Source organism: Danio rerio, chromosome 6 (assembly GCF_052040795.2).
Source record: "Danio rerio strain M-AB ecotype USA chromosome 6, GRCz13ab, whole genome shotgun sequence".
Taxonomy (NCBI): domain Eukaryota; kingdom Metazoa; phylum Chordata; class Actinopteri; order Cypriniformes; family Danionidae; genus Danio; species Danio rerio.
This window is the reverse complement of record NC_141026.1, coordinates 14,955,136-14,976,066: the sequence shown is the minus strand read 5'-3', so window position 1 is coordinate 14,976,066 and position 20,931 is coordinate 14,955,136. Positions and strand designations below refer to the sequence as shown.

At 37.0% G+C, this 20,931-nt stretch overlaps 1 protein-coding gene across 1 annotated transcript in view; it reads right to left on the bottom strand.

Annotated features, from left to right (window-relative positions):
• Positions 1-8,302: 8,302 nt before the first annotated feature.
• Positions 8,303-20,931, bottom strand: part of tmem198ab (transmembrane protein 198ab) — a 263,787-nt gene continuing 251,158 nt past the window's right edge. Inside the window, exon 5 of the transcript XR_015492815.1 lies at positions 8,303-8,656. The gene's annotated coding sequence lies outside the window, so the exon portion shown is untranslated. The remainder of the gene's footprint in view (positions 8,657-20,931) is intronic.

Genomic DNA, 20,931 nt, shown 5'->3' with positions numbered 1-20,931 from the left:
TACAGAACTCCCTGAGTTCATCAAGATTCCTTGTATTTATCTTCAATGCCTCCTTTCACCCCAGACATGCTCAATAATGTTCATGTCTGGTCACTGGCCAATCCTGGAGCACATTCACCTTTTTTGCTCTTAGGAACTTTGATGTGCAGGCTGAAGTATGAGAAGGAGCGCTATCCTGCCGAAGAATTTGCCCTTTTTTTGTGGTTTGTAATGTAATGGGCAGCACAAATGTTTTGATACCTCAGGCTGTTGATGTTGCCATCCACTCTGCAGATTTCTCACACACCCCCATACTGAATGTAACCGCAAACCATGATTTTTCCTTCACCAAACTTGATTTGTTGGAAAAATTCTACCTTCTTTCACTTTTCCAAATTATTATTTGTTACTCTTACAACTGGGATCGACGACAAGACTTTGCCAGGAAGTGTATTTGCACAAGCGAATCCCTCCATGGTGAGTGACATTTACTGTGATAATGATATTAAATGTTGCTTTGTTTATGCCTTGTCTGTGCGTGTTGGAAGTCCGGTTTCCTTTTGTGGAATAAGAAAACAGAAACAGTCCCCAGCGAAGTGGGAAGACACATTCTGTTGTGCAGGCACAGAACGTGACTCTCATTTTAAAGGGCCATGAAAGGTATGTCGAAAAAGTAGTTGACGATACTAACCATCTTTGTCATCTGAATAAACATAAACAACTAACATTGATTACACACTTACCAAATCCAGAGATACAGAACAATCAACATCAACTGGAACCAAGTCTTTTTTTTAAAGTGGCAAATCCGGATTTCACCATTTCCAGATTCAAAAAGCTCTCGGGTAAAAAAATGTTCCTTACAAATATATTTTTGTCACGTGTTAGCAGACCACTGTAAACCAACTGCTTAGGTACACACACGAGCTGTGCTCTCATTGCGGGGAAATGGAAACAAAAACGTTGTTGCGGCACATTTATGCAACAATGCAACTCTCAATGCAATGCAACTCTCTTGCAACAATGCAACAATAATGACACATGCCTCAAACAATTCTTGTACTACTTTTTTGAATTACGGTTGGCAACACAACGTTGTGTCTCTCTGAACACTGTAATCATACGTACACACCGAAAGAGGCGAGAGCGTCCAAGGTCGCTCTGGCTGCCCTGGCGACAACGCTGTCTGCCTTCATTCCCGGCGGGGAGAGTGTCAAAACTCGCTACATTGATCTCGTATTTAAAGAAGCCACACAGCATACCAGTTACATACCTACATAAAACATGCGTTCTAGCGTGAAAATGTTCATTCATATAACAATGGACAATCAAATTGTGTGTATTGTGGCTTTGCTCTTTTTATCAAACATGTGTCCATATATCTGAAATATCCTGAAGCAGCTATACTGTTTTTGTACTGTCACCTCGCGTGAGATTTTTTTAAAGATATATATATATATATATATATATATATATATATATATATATATATATATATATATATATATATATAACATTGATGCACATCAGTAACTCGCCAGTAAGTTATTTAATGCATGTTCCTGTAAGAAAACATTGTAAATAATTGGAAATCCGGCGACCGCAATCATCAAACCCTTGGGAACAACTGTGGTCGGAACCAAAGTTCACAGGTCTGTGTTCTCTGAACTCCTATCAAGCAGTTGCCGCCGAACCCGGTCATAGCTCATTACCATAAAGTTGACTTGATTTCAACTCTCCTTGACGCCCACGCCGGCGCTGCTCCTCGCCGCTTATAGCTCCCAGCTCTCATTGAAAATGAATGACTTCCGGTTACTTTGACGCTCTCGCCGCTTACGGTGTGAACGTACGGTAACAGTTAAAATGAAGCTATATCATGCATATTAATGAAGTTGCATCTCATACACAATAGAGCGTGCTGATTGGTTTGATCAAAGTTCTCATGAATTAATGAACAGATGTGCTGAAAACTCAATGACGTCACTTTGTATCAGGATGTACAGACAGCCAATCTCCACCTTGGAATTTACACAATGATCGTATCGCAGTTATGCTGCTTCAAAATTTCTTTGTAAACCGGAAGAACGGATTTGCTCTAAACGATGCAAAAACAACCAATTTTTACTTGTTTGCTAAATATATGTGTCCATATAGTGTTTTAGCAACATGGGACATGACACTCAAAAAATGTGTTTTGGTGTTTCATGACACTGTAGTCAGCTTTCATTCATTTTGGTGTGTTCACGCCTACGTTTTGTTGTGCAGACACGATCCAACACAAGGTGACAACACAGTTTTGTTTTGTTGGTGCTAGTTGTTTTGGGTCGACTTGGTATATCCAGGCCCTAATGGCATTATATTGCTCTGCCTGCATATGGAGGAGAAAATAAATGTAAACAAAGTCATTTTTACAGTTTTTGGCGGGGGGTTTGGTGCACAAAGTATTCTCAGAGCTATGTATGATTACATTTTAACCTTTTTTTTATTCCTTTTCTGGACTTTGGCATGAGAAAGCTCTCTGATTTCATCTAAAATATCTTAATTTGTGTTTGAAAGATGAGTAAAGATATTAGGGGATTGGAATTACATAAAGGTGAATAATTAATACATAGTAAAACCCAAAAAGGTAAGGTAACTCAAACCTTTTGAGGAAACCGATTGCAACAAACCTTCAAAAGTTCAAAAACGAATCCTAATGAGAACCGGGAACTTAATCTATTTAAGTAAACAAAGTAATTTGAGCACAAAAAACATGATAAATGAAGAGAGCTCAAACCAACTGAGTACCAACTGCACTCAAAAAATATTTTGAGCTGAAACAACACAATTCTTGAGATTTCATTGGGACAACTTAATTTTGTTTGTTCAATCCACATAAATTTGTTAACTCAATCAATTTTTGTTGAGACAATGAATGAATTGTGTGGAACCCTGCATGTTTACAGTGTGTAAAAGCCAATAAGTTAAGGCAACTCAAACTGTTTGAGGAAACTGATTGCTACAAATCATTCGAGTTTTTAAAAAAAAAAAATCTATATGAGTAGGGTGAACTTACTACAAGTTGAAGTAATGAGGTATTTAATTAACTCATTCCCTTCAACATTGAGTTCAAAACTCTTTTTAAACGAGTAGAATTACTTTCCAGTAAATTTTGAGTTAAAAACACTTATATAATTTGATAAAGTTGACAGTTGGGTTTTACAGTGTAACAGAATTTAAATTTTTAAGTAAACTCATCTTGGGAACTCAAACCATTTGATGAAAACTTATTTTCTTCACCGTTTAAAAATGAATATTTAGGAGTACTGTGAACTTAAATAAATTGAGTCCATTATATATATATATATATATATTTATATATATATATATATATATATATATATATATATATATATATATATATATATATATATATACATATATATATATATATATACATATATATATATATATATATATATATATATATATATATATATATGTGTGTGTGTATATATATATAATATTTATATTATATATAAATTGAGTCCATTATATATATATATATATATATATATATATATGTGTGTGTGAGTGTGTGTATATATATATATATATATATATATATATATATATATATATATATGTGTGTGTGTGTGTGTGTATATATATATATATGTGTATATATATATATATATATATATATATATATATATATATATATATATATATATATATATATTGTTATTGTTATTATTTTTTTATTATTACGATGACATTTAAGTAACAAATAAAATTTTATTCATGTGAGTTGTAGAATCTAAACTGCTGGTATTGATATTCTAGAAATCTAAAATAACAGTTCTTACTAAAGGTATATAAGTGAAAATGTAATATGCAATTAATTGCATAGGCCATTGGATGTGGTTCAGATCTTGTTTCTTCTGATCTCACATAAAGTAACATGCAAAATCAAATGACTTGCATTGAATATGCCCATTAAATCTGACCGGATATTTCTCATTGAAAATAATATGTAAATTAAGATAAGGCATCAAGACCATTTAAATTTTTACAGCTCTGGAAAAAATGACTAGTTATTATCAGTTCCATTGATTTGTAATTAATATGTACGCTTTTAAAGCCAAATGTTCATTCATAGGTTTTATTTTAGATTTATTATTTACTTATTATGTTTATTACTTATTTCTATAAATAAACAAAAGAAGAGTAAAAAATATTTATTGTGTAATATTCAAAATTATGACACACATTTAGCTTATCTAGACAAAAACAAACTAGGTTAAAACTTGACCTGAGGCCCTGGTACAAATCACAGTGAATGAATATTACGATGGTTAAAGTTCACCTACCATATTAGAATTTGCTGGGTTAACATGTTTCACGTCTGCGTCAATAATAAGCCTATGTGCAGCGGAGCAGGTAGACACTGAGCAGGCATTTCTCCACAACACCCAATGAGAGATAAGTTTTCAGTCCAAACAGTAGAGCACCACATATGGACACAGTTGGAAATGACCACAAATCTGCAGGCCGTTCATGGTAAATCCTCATATTTGAGCACACCGTTGGCCAATAATTTTCCTTATCTTTAATAGCAGTAGCTGATAGGATTACTGAGCGTACAAGCCATCACGGTGATTGAATATTCAATGATGAAACTGAACAGGTTGATTCCCTGATCCTGGATAACCCTAATGTGTTTTGCTGAAGGCATGGTTTAAAGGTCAGTGGAAATTTGACAGTGTGCTGATGGAAGTCTGTTTTTTTTTTAAGACAGGATGTCTTCTTTTTTTATTGTGCTTCTTGATGATTATGCACTTTAGCATCTCCTGAATGCAGCAATTTATAGTTATAGTTTCTGAGAAGCATCATTACACAACATTTGTTATACTCATTCCATTCTCAGTCAGAGATAATGTGCGAGTTGAAAATGTTTGAGACCTTTACGATCCAATCACTGACGTCCTTTATCAGAGGTGACAGTAACATCACCTCGCCACAACTTCTCGCCTCCAATGAAAAGGTCACTTAACTGTAGCCTGTATTCTTTTTTTAGCCTTTTTCTTCATCAATGATTTGTTCTTCTCCTTTCTGAACCATACCTTCATTTATTTATTTATTTTCTCTCATAGTGTGGAGAATAATGCAGAGCTGACATTTTCGGCAGGTTACTCTGTTTCTTCCACCACACTGTAATAAAAGATCAAATAGGAACATCAAAACAACTTTGCGTCAGCAGAGCAGTGGCGGGTTATTGTGAAATGCCATCTGTCATTCAGGGGTAAGCTGGCGCAGTGTGGCAAGAAACTTCCAAAAGGTGCCCAGTGCCAAGTCCTAACAGAGGCCTTATATGGCTTTCATTAGAATGAACAGTGAATAGTTATATATAACAGTTGTTTAATTTGATTGTGAACCGACAAATCAAAGTGATAGTGTGATTTGAAAGTTCTCTCAAGGACACACGTGTTTTAAACTAGTGCTCTTCAGTTTTACAGCAAGTGTATACAGGTCTGACAGGCTTTTTTTGCCCTAGATGTACATTATCCCACTTATTACATGCCTACTTGCTACAAAAGTAGACAATTAGACACAAAACACTGATCTGAGCTGTTTTATTATTAGTTTCAGCAGCTGTTATCTGGGATTATTACAAGGCTGTCTGCAATACTGGATTCTGATTGGTCAGTCATGACATTCCAAAGTATGATGCTCTACGATAACAAACACTAAGGTAAATAATCAGGGTACCCCCGGGATCCTCCAAATGAAATTCAAGGCTTTTTAAGACCTTTTTAATACTATTTCAAATGTAACTTCGTACCCATTCCGACAGAAATATGAGGGGAAATCTGTATAAATGTTAAACCCTTGAAAATAATTATGTGACTACTGGAATTGAATATAACATTTTATTTAAATTGTCAGTTATATTTAATACATACGTAACAGCGTAACACACATTTGATTTTTGATAAACAAATAAATTTGAACTAGGTGTTGAACACTATAGTCTTCGCAGCTCTGCCGCCTTGGCTGCAATTTTTTTCGGCCAGACTCTCAAGTCCTGTATACTTCTGCTTGTGTCTTTTTCTCAACGTATTTGCCGAATAGTTGGTATTGACGCACAGTAAGATAGGATGTTCTTTGGTCGCTCAGGAGCGATTTACCGACCTCTCCCGTGCTTTATTCGGAAATGTATTCCCGGGCTGCAAGAAATCTGGTTGGGTCCTGCGGGAATGCAGACCTCTATCAGAAAGTATCGCTGTAACAGCCGAGAGGAGAGGAGAAGTCATGCCAGCAGCTCAAATGGGTCACAGTGAGAGAGAAAGAGTGAGAGAGAGAGAGAGAAATAGAGTTTACTTTCATTCTCTCAATCGCAGTGAAATAGAGGCTTCTGCTGTAGGTGTCAGTGAAAGACTGTCCAGAAAACACACGCAGTGAAATTCAGCACAGTTTCTGCATTTGTAAGTAGTTGGAGCATTGTAAATACTCGTGCTACGCCTCCCTCGCCATAGTAGCCTAATCTACGGCAACGCACTTTCTGCTATGACATGGAGCGCAAGAGGCATTCATAGTTACGCTGCATGAGTTTTCTATTAGCCTACATCAGTAACAGTTAATTTTGTTATGGTGTGAACTTTAATCCTACGAAAGGGAAAAATAAATAAATAAAATAAGACCTTTGTAACGAAATCCAAGACGTTGTATACCAAATTCAAGGCTATTAAGGCCTTAATTTGATATTATAAAATTTAAGAGTTTTTCTATGCTTTTAGGACCCCGCGAGTACTCTGATAATAGATGTTTATCAGGGTACTTCGAATCATCTTGACCATCATTGAAAAGGTTCACATCCATAAATTATTGTATGTCATGTCGCTGTTTTTGACTGTTTGGCGCCATTTTGTGACTGATTGAATGATAGGTAGGTTGGCGTATGCTCCATTCAGCTATTTTTTTTCTGGCTGCTTTGCCTTTAATGAAAAAACTAATAAAATATTATGGCTCAAAACAATGTTTTATGTCTGATTTTTACATTTTGTGATGAGTAGCCATGTATAAAATACATCCAGGAGGTTGTTTTTGCTGAATTAAGCAATTCAGTCTTACATGATAAGCCTGTCTGGCTTTATTCTGCATTATTTTCTTTATTTGGCTCTATTATTTGTCCTGTCATTGAGTAATACATAGGTTTAACTATGCTTTAACCAGCCAGTTTTTTTTTTTTTTACTGTTTGGTACAATCTTGTGACTGAATAATGCACAAGTTAGTGTTCACTCTCGGCTGTTCATGTTTTTGTCAGTGTTTTTTCGTTTAATTAAATAATTAATAAATCATTACAGCTCAAAACAAAGCTTTCTGTCTAATTTTTAAGGTTTTGTGGCAAGTAGATGTGTAATAAGTCAGGTAAAGTAAAACCCTAAATCAAAAAAAGTTGGGACTGTATGGAAAATGCAAATAAAAGAGAAAGTAGAGATTTCTAAATTTACTTTGACTTGTATTTGATTGCAATATGCATTATGAAAATTTCATGTTTTTTCTTGTCAAATAACTTCATCAAATATATATCCTTTCCCCGTCATTCAGACCTGCAACACGTTCCAAAAAAGTTGGGACAGGATCAATTTACAATTTCAACTTGTAATCAGCTAAATAATGATGTGATTTGAAACAGGTGATTGTAATTTGGTTCAAAAGCAGCATCTAGCAAGTTCTAGTTCTTTAGGAGCAAAGATGGGCTGAGGATTGCCAGTTTGCCAACACATATGAGAGAAATGTTTACTTATTGAAATGTTTACAAATAATGTTCCCCAAAGTCAGTCCTGCAGGGCCAGTGTCCTGTTTAGCTATAACCTTTTACAACAAACCTGCCTGGAAGTTTCTAGTATACCTAGAAAAAACTTGATTATCTTGTTCAGGTTCAACTACAGGACCGAGTTTAGGCACACCTGAACTAGACCTTTTTTGGTTTTTGAACAAGGTCTTATTGTTAGTTTGACAAGGAAAGAGGAATTTAACAAAATTTTATATTTTGTTTAAATTTTATATGTATGTGTATATATATGTGTGTGTGTGTGTGCGTGCCTATGTGTGTATGTATATGTGTATGTATATGTGTGTATATATATATATGTGTATGTATATGTGTGTGTGTGTGTGTATGTATATATATATATATATATATATATATATATATATATATATATATATATATATATATATATATATATGAATGATCAAAGGACATAAAAGTGCCCGTAGTTGAAGAATTACCCAATTACTATCACCTGTTCTTCACCAATTACATCATCTGTTTCAAATCACATCAATATTTAACCAGTTTACTTGATTGCTAGCCCTAAATTGCTCCTGTCACAACTTTTTTGTAATGTGTTGCAAGAACCAAAATTGTAATACATGTTTGTTTTGAAAAAAACAAAACAATAAAAAAAAGAATCATGAGGAACACAATAAATAATGTTTGTTATATTGTCTGCAATGAAATACACATCAAAGTAAATTTAAAAAATCACTTCTTTTTATTTGAGTTTTCCATACTGTTCCAACTTTTTCTGATTTAGGGTTGTATTGTCCATTATTAGTTCATATTAGTTCATGCTTGTTGTCAATTATCCCTTGGGTAATCCACTTACTTGGGGAACACAGGTTTCTCTGAAAGCAAAGAAAAAGAAGACAGGACAAGTCTGGGCAAGACATTTAGTGTGTACTGTATGTTAATTTTAAAAAAGAAACACTTTTGTTCACTGTTCAGTGTTAGTGGCAACAGTAAACAGTTTTTATCTATCGCAGACTTGCTTACATACAGTAGTGCTGATACACACTCCAACATCACACGCTAGATTCCCTTCAGCTTAATAATTGTCCAATGGCAGCTCTTAACTAGGTGAAGAGGGCAATGGTTTATCTTTTGTGTATTTGACAAGAGTGAGAAAGCTAAAATGTGCGAAAATGGGATATATGAATGCCAATTTCCTCAAAATTCAAATCAGATTGTTTCATTTGCACCCCTTTACCTCTTTAATTCAACTTTACCATAAAAGCCATATGTGTGAGGGATGCATTGGATATCAAACAAAGGGATGAAAAGCTTCCCTTATCCCCACCTACCCACTTCTTTCATTCGCTCATTCATTTTCCTTCGGCTTATTCTTTGTTTCAGAGGTCTCCACAGTGGAATAAACCACCAACTATTCCAGCATATGTTTTATTCAGAGGATGCCCTTCCAGCCACAACCCATTACTGGAAACACCCATACACACACTCGTACACTACAGCCAATTTATTTTATCTAATTTACCTACAGTGCATGTCACTGGACTGTGGGAGAAACCGGAGCACCCAGAGGAAGAGAACATGCAAACTCCACACAATAATGCCGGGACTTGAACCAGCGATCTTCTTCTAAGGCGACAGTGCTAACCACTGAGCCACCATGCCGCTTCTCTTGTCTTTCTCTATTTTATTTTCATTCATTCATTTTCTTGTCGGCTTAGTCAATTTATTAATCCAGGGTCGCCACAGCGGAATGAACCGCCAACTTATCCAGCAAGTTTTTACGCAGCGGATGCCCTTCCAGTCGCAACCCATCTCTGGGAAACATCCACACACACATTCACACACACACACTCATACACTACGGACAATTTAGCCTACCCAATTCACCGCATGTCTTTAGACTGTGGGGGAAACCGGAGCATCCGGAGGAAACCCACGCGAAGGCAGGGAGCTATTTTATTTTGCAATTGCAATTATAAAACAATGTCTTATGATTTAACTATTGGCACAGTTTGTTGATATGTTATTTATAAGAAAAATATTGGGTTGTTTTCCACACATTTATTGGTAAAACTCTTTTAGTTTGACTTAAGTTTAATTTACTTTAAAAAGTGAGTATGTCAGCTGCCTTAATTTGATAAAGTAAATGAACTATGTGCATAAACATATATTTTTAAAAATCACAAAAATTTAAACTTGACAGTTCCAAGTCACAATGTGTTAATTCACTTTTTAAGTAAGGTCAGCTTTTCACCTTTACGGCAATGGGTTCATTAATTTTTGTAAGTAAATTAAATAAAACCGCCAAATATTTGGCCACAATATGAACAAACTGATGAATTGTGTAAAGATTTTAAATGACATTTTTAACCAAACAGCTTGTTTACCAATTTAGGCTAGAAACAACCCAGCATTTTTCAGAGTGTATCATGAATGCTTTAAATGGCACCTATTTTACCCAATTTTCAAGATTTAAGATAAAACATTTGTGTCTTCAGAACGTGTCTGTAAAGTTTCAGCACAAAGCACCCATCAGATTATTTAATATACCTTTCAGAATATTGGAATTTTCTGTTCTGAACATGATGTAGCTGTTTTTGATGCCTGTGCCTTTAATGCTAGTTCTCCACGTCCATTGTTCCCATGTGCCTGTCAGAGTGTGTGTCCAGCACATGTTTTACGCAGCAAATACCCTTCCAGCTGCAACCCATCTCTGGGAAACATCCATACACACTCACTCACACTCACACACTATGGACAATTTAGCCTACCCAAATCACCTGTACCGCATGTCTTTAGACTGGGGAAAACCGGAGCACCCGGAGGAATGCGGGGAGAACATACAAACTCCACACAGAAACGCCAACTGACCCAGCTGAGGCTCGAACCAGCAACCTTCTTGCTGTGAGGCGACAGCACTACCTACTGCGCCACCACATTGTCGTAAAGCCTTCAGCTTTTCCATTTACAAAGTTCCCCATGTAAATAGCAAGTGTGCCATGGTGTGACGTAACTGACTCTTAAAGGGAATGGGTTTAATGCACGTTATGCTCAAAACACACCCATAACTCATTAAGAGAATAAGCACAACCCTGTTAGACCATGCGCCGGGGCGCAGAGCATATTTTTCTATCCCTAAAATAACAATCAGACACGCCCTTATTGCTTTTGCGTCATGTGCTTTAGACTTTGCACCTAAATCGTTAAAATAGAGCCCTAAATGTTTGAACACAGCAAAATCCATTGACAGATATAGCTTCAGCAAAATAAAAACATTTTTTGGCACATTATTAAAAACATTCATGTATGAGCATTTTACTCTGATGATTATTGGTTCAGAACATTCTGAAAAGGAAATTGAGTAAACTTTTTAACGTATTTTGTCAAAAAAGTGTATAATTTGTACAAATTTATACAATTTCATTCATATGAAAAGTATGCCTTTTAAAAGGATGCATGCCCCCAAACCCCCCACCCCATCATTAGGAGATAACCAAATCATAATAAAATATACTAATGAAATCCATATGATTACAGTCATACAAACTACCCACTAAATCAAAAAGAAACAAACTACAACTAGATACAAATAAAATTGAATTTAACATTTCTGAAGATGTTCACACTAGTCTAGTGCAATGCATTGGTTATGTTTAATAATTGAAGGTGCCATGAAGTGCTTTGAAATGTGAATTTTTTTTTTTTATGTAATCTCAACCTAAACACGAACAGAGGGTGGGATATAGAGTAGCTCCTCTCCTTTTAAAAAACAGCCAATAGTGTTTTCTTTCATCACCCTTCTTCTAGTGAGAGTGGTTTAGCTCAGGCGGGTCAAATTAAAGGTGTATTAAAAGGGACGGGGCATCTCAGGGGACATACTTCTATACTAAATTTAGGCAGAAGTGACCAACAAGATTTACATGTTCATATCAGTTTTCTATGAATTTTGTCACTGTTTTGGAGCACATTAGCTTATAGATGTCCTGAAAACAAACAATACTTTTACTAACAAATAAAAAATGTATTTCACAATTTCATTGGACCTTTAAATAGCACACTTTCTTATTATTTACCTTAAATGAATGGAAGTGAAATGTGACAACACTGTAACATCTGATTTAGCCATATATAACAGCTTAACATTTTATTTCATCTAATGAAAAATATACATATACAAATTAAAACAGTTTCTCCATTTAAAAAATGCGTAAAATAAAAAGTAAATGAATTTTGGAGTTTGACAGTGGGCACACAATGTGTCCAAACAGATAAACAAACACATTGAAACATTCCAGAAAGTAACTGGACCACTAATGTCTATAAATGTATTAAAAGAATAGCATTGTTCTAATAATAGCAGGGCACATTGTAATGTAGTGTTACAATGTCTCCCATCTGTACAACTAGAAGCTACTTGTTAGCATTATAGAACTGTCTAAGCGTCTCCTAAATATCAGACTGTGAATTTTAAACAAAAGCAGATTTTTCTCACTTTAAATCAAAGATGCCCAAACTAGGGCCAAAGCTGACCCATAGTAACCTTTTATTTGCCCCACCATCCCATCTGAGGCCCCGTTTACACTAGTGCGTTTTAGTTTTAAAACGGCGTTTTAGATCAAAAATGATCTGCGTCCACACTAGCGTTTTACCTAGCGTCTCTGAACATATCTCCGTCCACACTACGCCACCAAAAACGTATATCACGTGACCATTGCGCACTCTGGGCATGCGCGTTCTAGTATAAACAGAAAGCATGCTTCTCGCTCGGCATTTGATTATTGTTAGTCAACAAACGCCGGTTGAACATTAAACGCGATGGCAAAGAAGGCAAGAGAGGTATTTTTGTGGATAGACGACGAGGTCGAGTTGTTACTAAACGTAACAAATGAATAACTGCACAATGGCGCCTAAAACAGACAATAGTGCAAACAACGCTCTCATTTCTGTGCCCATGTTGTTGTTTATGGTACTGTTTTCCGGTAGCGTTAAAGCCATGTGTTATAGTCATGTGATAGAGGCTTGACGAATAAGGTAAGGATACGCAATGACACAAAAGCCCCAATCAGGTAGCGAATCGCAGCAGTCGTGCCTCCGTTTTCAGATGTCTTCGTTTTTCCTCATCCACACTAAGACGGAGCAGCTGCGTTTCAGAATGAAAACGGCCTCTCCACCGTTTTCAAAACGCTCCGTTTTCGGCATTTGAGAACTCCGGCGTAGTGTGGATGGATGGCGTAACCGTAGCAAAACTTATGCATTTTAAAACGAAAACGCATTAGTGTAAACGGGGCCTGAGACAAGAGGAATGTGACAGGATGCACATTAATATCCACTTATGTATGGATATTCGTTATTTTAATGCACAAAATAAACCTGATTTATTGTCCACAAACCAGGACTGAAGCGTCTTCTTTGATAATTGTACTGACACGTGACTGTGGTGATAAAGACGGTAAAATCGGTGTAATTCATTACAAACATGCATTGTTTTAAAAACGTTTTAAACATGTAAAACTCATTCTTCATTTCATGATGACTGATGATCACAGAGAGCCGAACAGATCTTTTAATCCCAGTTGTTTTGCGCTTGTCCTGTTTTGTTAATATGATTATGGTAGCGCTGACTACTGTGGGCGGGACCGAGAGCCGTGCGAGCCCAATGAAGCGAGCGTTTACAAGTGTAGAGTCCCATGAAGGAGCTTCAGGTGGAAGGTTTTGCTTTGTGTTTACCTTATGATTAAATTTGTTGCACATCCACTGGTTCCTGCCTCTGAATGGGCGAGTTTGAGCTACTTCTACATTACGGTATCATTCAGAAAAAACAAAACAACAGCAAAGAAACTTGACACAGAGGAACATAAAAACCTACTGCCAGCTAGCATTTCGGAAGTGTTATTGCAGAGCAACTCAAACAGCTCTGAGAAGTATAAATGCACGGCAACGTGCATGCGCCGTCCGTGGGTCATGCCGATCACTCAACGCAGAAGTGTAAATAAGGTTACATGGATTTCTACAAAGACAAGTTAATACGTGGCCGTCAATCAACTCGGTAGGCGGGGAAATCACACTCCTAAGGCCCCGTTTCACACTCTCGGGCAAGCGCTGCAGCTTTTCAACCCAGATGAGAGCTGTGCTGGTCGGACTACTCATCAAACATCTCCCGTTGGATCTAATCTCACTATATTTGCTAAACGTGATATTTAATCAATCTTGTCATATATCTAACAACATATTTCCCGACTTTGGTCTTTGAATCGATTGCTTGTTCTCAGGTAACGTGTTTTGGCTGAGCGCAAAGCTAAGTTAATAATTAATGTAACCACGTACATTCTGTATATTGACTGATCGCTTACCTTTATTTCCTATAATGTATTTTTATTATTGTGCGTTGTACTTTCAAAATGGCTATTATTGAATATAAAAACTGACATTCAGCAAAGCAGAGGATACGTTTCGTATTTTCAATGAAAATGAAAGGAGGCAGTGATGTTATATAGGCTCTGTTTTATTATAAATATGCTGTCTGTTAAGTTGTTAATATCAAAATGAAAATAGGCAGTTCCTAAATCATGTTTTCATTTTATTGTTGAGAAAGTGAAACAACGTAGCAAGGATGATGTGATTTAAGATTATAAAGTACACTGTTCCCTTTATAGATTCACCGGACATTTCCTCGAGGGTCTGTTTTCCATATCAAACTTGCGACGGAGCAGCAACGATTTAGAAGGAAAACGGCCTCTTCAGCGTTTTCGAAATGCTCCGTTTTCGGTGCTCGAAAAACGGTACCAAAACTTATGCGTTTTAAAACGAAAACGCATTAGTGTAAACAGGGCCTAAGTGACGTTGCGGTGAACCTCAAAATGGGAGGGATTTGGATGCTATTTTAACGTCAGGAAATACAAAAAAAGACTCTTGTTATCTTCATATTACTCCAATATGACTGTAGATTCACAATACCTACACACAGTTGTGTACAAACAGCTTCCAAAAGATGATTTGGGTGCCCTTTAAGACAAAAATTGATGGAAACCTGTAACCATTGACTTCCATATTATTTGTTTTTCTTACTATGAAAGACAATAGTCAGCTCTTTTCAAAATATTCTATTTTGTTTACAACAGAAGACAGAAACTCATGATGATTTAGAACCACTCAGGGATGAGTAAATAGTTTGTAAATGTACATTTTTGGGTGAAATAAAGTAAATGTTGCCATTGTGTTCCCATATAGTGTTGATATAGCAGCTAGTAAAACTGTACATGTTGTTATGCTAATGGCACGAGTGCAACGTTTCCACTTAGACAGTGTTAGTTTGTGCCCTGCTCATCCCAAACACCTATCCCGAGGTGGATGAACAATACATTTAAACCTTTTATTAAACTAAATTGATGTTTTCATCTGTCTGTGTGTGTTAAATTCCCATTTCTCTTACGCTCCAGTTACCCTGAAGCTAGCTTAAAGCAAGCAGGCACACACAGCAGCCGCTCAGACACATCAGCACGGCAGCTGGCCTACTTTGTATCAGTCTATTAGCCAAAGCCGAGGCAAGTCCCCACACACTCAATCAGCTCTTAGCTGCATTTGGGACAAAGGTTTGGGGGGAAGGGCTTGATGTTTCTAACAGAGGCTCTAACTTATTTTAGGGTGTAGCTGTTGGCCCTCAGGAGCTCCCGATCTCACTCTAAACACCGCTGGAGGCCCGAGGGCTTAATCTGTTTACTTGCATTTCCTACACCTAGCTCATACTCCTCCCCCAGGGCAGCCAACAGTCTCCCACCTCGGCCAACACGGTGCCCTCCCTGGCCTCATCCGCATGCGTGAAAACCAGCAGCTCCCAGCACAAGACCATTGGAGAGGGTGTAAATGGATTCAAATAGGGGAATGACAATAGCGATGGTGTTAAGAGACCGCCTCTGGATCAGCCGTCCTACAAAGACAGAAATAGAGTGATAGACATGTGAGAGGTTGTATTTGTCACTGGAAAATATGTTTACAACTACAACAGTGTTTAAGCAGCTCCCAGATATTCCTGTCAATAGAAAGCTTTCATATATATCTATACATATTTTTCTTTCAAATATTTTCTGCACTGATGTTTGCTTTTTGTTCAAACTACTTAATTAAAATAAACTGAATCTACACAATTCTTGAGTTTTTTTGGGGGGGACAACTTAATTGGTGTATGTTCAATCAACTTAAATTTGTAAATACAAATAAGTTAACTTAATTCCTTCATGTTGTCCCAACACAAATTGATTGTGAACAGTTCCGATTGTGAACAGTTCCACACTGTTCCTTCATTCCTTCAACACAAATCGATTAAGCTAACCTAATTGTTTTTACAAATTCAAGTGGATTGAACATACAACAATTAAGTTGGCTCCAAAAAACTCAAGATTTGTGTTTATTACGCTCAATTTTAAAAAAAAAAAGGTTGAACAAGCAGAAAAAATATGTTCTCTGGATGTATGTGCTGTTTAACTCGCCTAACTCATGTTGCAGCAGTAAAATCAATCAAAACTCACACAGGTCACATTCCACATACTGCACTATTCTCCTGTCAACAGTGCCACTGTATATTACAGAAAAATAACTTAATTTGAGCATCAGTGAAAAAAAATAAATAAACATTGGTCCCGTACACTGCTAATAGCTACTCTGATGGCCCGTTTCCATTGAGTGGTACGGTATGGTTCGGTACGCTTTTATGGTTGTTTCCACTGTCAAAAGGCGTACCATACAACTTTTTCGGCAAAAGGCAGAGCTAGACACGCAGCTGAAAGCTACTGGTTTACAGAGATATGTCAGCAAAAAGCCAGAATGAAAACAAAGGAACCGCCATGTTTTAAATACACAGCTGAGACATTACACCGTAATAATATATACATATAATAACTAGCCAGGGTCGACTCAAGCTCAAACAAACCTTGTCGTCTTGATGAACAGCCACAAAGCCAAGAGAAACAAAACCTGCTGTGCCTTTTTGTTGTTTTACGAGCCCGTCTAAAAGTGCAAGCGGTTTCACTTTCTCCAGAGAACCTGCAATCTTGTCTATATTTGAAATAACAAACTTTTTGGGCTCATATTAACAACGAGCCCGCAAAGCCATAAAAAACAGCAGCAAATAATGTGTCAGCAACCTAAAACATAAACAAACTGCCATGTTTAACTATTATCATCACCTTCTGGACTATTATGAACTCAGAACGATGAAAGTACTTTCTAACAAGAGGCTACACGTGCTACTGAAGATTAAAGACAGATGAGAGGTTTGCACTGACTGTGGGCTATGTTGCATGTTGTTTTTGAACCTAAATAAGGACTAAATGTATGTTGTGTGCAGTTTTTCTGTAAGTGGTAACATATCAGAGACTGTAAGGGTCTTTATGTGTTCATATATGTAGCATTAATTGCAGACGTTACAGTAAGTTATATCTGCACCTTAATCTGCACTTATAATCATATTTCTTAGAAAAAACAGTAATAAACATTTTGTGTATAAAGCATCTGTTTTGTGAGAAGTGCTTTTCATATGATGTGTGAATGACCCGTACAGCTTTACTGTGGACATTTCCTTGAGCGAAAATGACGTCTGAAACTTTTTGTCGTACACCACACCCACCAAAAGAGTACCATTGGTACCCTTTTAGAAGTGGAAACGCAAGCCTGATAAAGGTGACCAAACGCGGGGTCATGCGTCAAGTCTCGCAGGTTGCTGCGGTGCAAAGTTCAAGCTTGGTGGACTCTGACCTGCGAAATCACATCACTTGACTGCGTGAGACCAACCGAGAATCAAAACATGACCTCTTTGGACAGAAATTTAAAACATGGACCAATCGCTCGCTTTTAAAAATTTCTAACAATCTTGTTTAATCCCGCCCCTTTTCGCAGCGCCGCACGACAGAATTTCGCACACACAAACTCTAGTGTGACCGCAGCTTTACTGGTGACGTGGAGCCGAATCACAGCATATAGCTGACCAATCAGAGTCTTTTGAGGGCAGGCCCTTCAGAGGAACTAGGAAACGTTTTCATGTTAGCAGAGTAGCTGTATATAATCAAAGTAAGATTTATGAAAAAAATAATCTGATTTTCTGCACGTGAAGCATGAGCACACATTGCTTTGCATCTTATAAACACAACCAAGCCTTGAAATTACACTCTGGACCACCCCTTTAACACTATTGTGTTTACAAATGTGTTTAAAAAAATTCTCTCCATTAAAAGGCACTTTCAATTCAAAGAATTACATTTTCACATGAGGCCTAATCATTTTGACTTGAACTGTAAATTAATATTATTTGTGTATTTGTGACAGTGGATTACGCTTGAACTTATAGTGCCCTGGGAACAGCGGATGAAGAAAGCAAATGAAAGGAAACGCTTAAAGTACCGGGAGCTAGTAGAGAAGTGCCAGGATGTGCCTTGAACCGGGCCAAAGCACGGCATGCATATGGGCCTGAGCACGCTTGCGTCATCCATGATGCACTGTTCAGTAAGAAGAGCTCTCGCTCAGCACAGTGGACATTGCTTTAGTTATACCGTTTTAGTCGTTTGATTTACAGTGACACGCTGTCAAATATTTCGCCGAACAGATCAGCCACCTTTGACGCTCGTAAACAATCATAAAGTCATTGTGCTGCAGGAATTAAGAGGTTTGCTAAAGGTGCAGCTTACGTGCATTGAGGGGTTTGCGACTTTAATAAACTACGACAGTTTGTGTTCATTGAACAGGAAGAATGATGGATAAACACATGTGAAACAGTCCCTTAAAAGTCACGTCTCATCTTCAGTTTCAGGCTCAGGTGCACTTTGCACTCACACTACAAGCGTACCGCGCCAAAGCCCAAGTGAACCGCGCTCAGGCACACCTCTTCCAACCAGGCTAGGACCTGCCAAGTAAACCGTGCCTGAGCCAGATTCAGAGCACTAACACTTCTCAAATGATCCGGGAAACGGTTCAGATAGCATAGAGTGAGTGCGCCCTTCAACCAACTAGGCCTAGCAATAGCAGGTAAAAAGAGGGCCATTAGGTCTGTTGGTGAAGCTGATCTGTTGGTGATGGCTAGTGGGATGCAAACTGGGGTTTGATCACAGAACTCCCAATCTGTGATTTCCACAGAAATACAGTAGGAAATCCCAGTTTTCCTATAAAGCTGAAAGAATGGTTGAAATCTTTACAGTAATGTGAACATTAAATATACTTCTTTCAGGTTGGTCACATTTACATTTCTCTTTATGCAGATTGACTTGCTTTTTTGTTTGTGGCTCTGTATATATTGTACATGTTTGTTGTATTTTATTCTTGGCTGTTTTTTTATTTTTTAATGTAAAGCCTAACCAGAGACGAGGGCTGCAAAATTAGCTTTACGCTAATATGCCCTATGTACGCAACATCGGTTATCTTTGTATAACAATGTCAAGTGTATCGTCCCTGTTAAATAAACAAGCAAATAAAAAAAATAAATCAACCTCAGCTGGGTCACCTGGGTGAGGGTGTCTGCTGCTGAAAGACACAAAACACCCTATGACCCTAGGATATGTCACTGACAGTGCATCTAGATCAGGGGTCACCAACATTTTGGAAACTGAGAGCTACTTGGGTGCCAATTAGTGTGAAGGGCTATCAGTTATTAAATAACACATTTTTCTTAATTTACTTTTAATTATATGTTATTATTAATAATTAATCATATTCATCTATGTGAAGACATTGATCATGTTAATGATTTCTCACTGTAGTTGTCAACAATGATTTAACAAGTTAGATAAATATCAATATGCAACACTTCATTTGTCTGAAATAGTTTTTAAACTTTTTTTTTTAATATATAACAAAGTAATTTTCAAATTTACACCAATGCAAGTGTAATTTAAAAAGAATACCTATAAAAATATTAGATGCAGCTTACTCATATGTGGTGCTATGGTGAGCTATTTTTAGAACAGGCCCGCAGGCAACTCATGTGAACCTGGCGGGCTACCTGGTGCCCACGGGCACCATGTTGGTGACCCCTGATCTAGATGATGTATCTTCGACACTGTTTTGTGTTTTTTTCCTCAAAATATTTGTGCTCATTTAACATGACTTCTTGGAAGTATAAGAACTCACTGGAAGTCACTTTAAGCTGAATATTATCTTGCAAATTATCTACAAAAATATTATACAGTATAAGAAATTACAACTATTATGTGTGCAAATGTGTTGAAAAACTCTCCGTTAAAAGCCACTTTTAGAGAATTACACTTTCACAGGAGGTCTAATCAATTTGACTTGAACGGTGTTATTATTTTGAGCCACGCAGTTATTTTAGGAGGTGACACAACTAGGACACGTCTCATGGAGTCTATTTTAGTAGTCGCCTACTACCAGACTCTTTTCACCGAAAGCCCACGAGTACAGTTTGTGAAATAAAGTGATATTACAATACTACAAATGGTTTTTCAAATTTTATTACAAACGATTGCTTCGAACAATTGCTATTTCTTTTGTCTTCAGAAAGTTATTTTTGCTTTGTGGATCACTCTGCCTCTTGAAAAATCTAGTAGTTCCATGAGTCAGCTCTGCTCTTTCTCTAGTCTCTCTCTTTCTCATGACCAAGGTATATCTCCATGACTACAGGATCTTCAGAGGTTCAGGTTGCAGAGGTGGGTGTGTGGGTAGGTGTGAGCTGGAGTCGTGGTAAATGAGTCTGCACAAGCACTGAAAACGTGGAAGAATGCATACATTTGCTTGATTCAGATTCTTTTACCAACTCTGTCCCTGCTGCTTTTTTTAATGAGCGTGACTGGAATGTAAAGTGCTGAATGAAGAGAATAGAGACCCAGAAAAAGTCTGGACTAATTGGCAATCAAAGACAAAGTCACTATTGGTTTCTTTGTTTTTGACATTTCGTCACTGGTAAAAGTTTGCACTTTGCAAACCATTTTGACCCCTTTAGTTGTCTCTCTGCTAAATATGGTCCCCTAAACCATTTCAATGTGGTCATGTCATTGGCCTATAAACATTCCCTGCTTGTTATAAACCTATTTCATAATTGTAACAAGAGGCAATTCAATCATAACTTATTGTTAAAACAGCTATGATAACTTTATTTATCAATTTGTAGCTCTTTATAGATTCTCTGAAGCTAAAGACATTAAAAATGTACAAC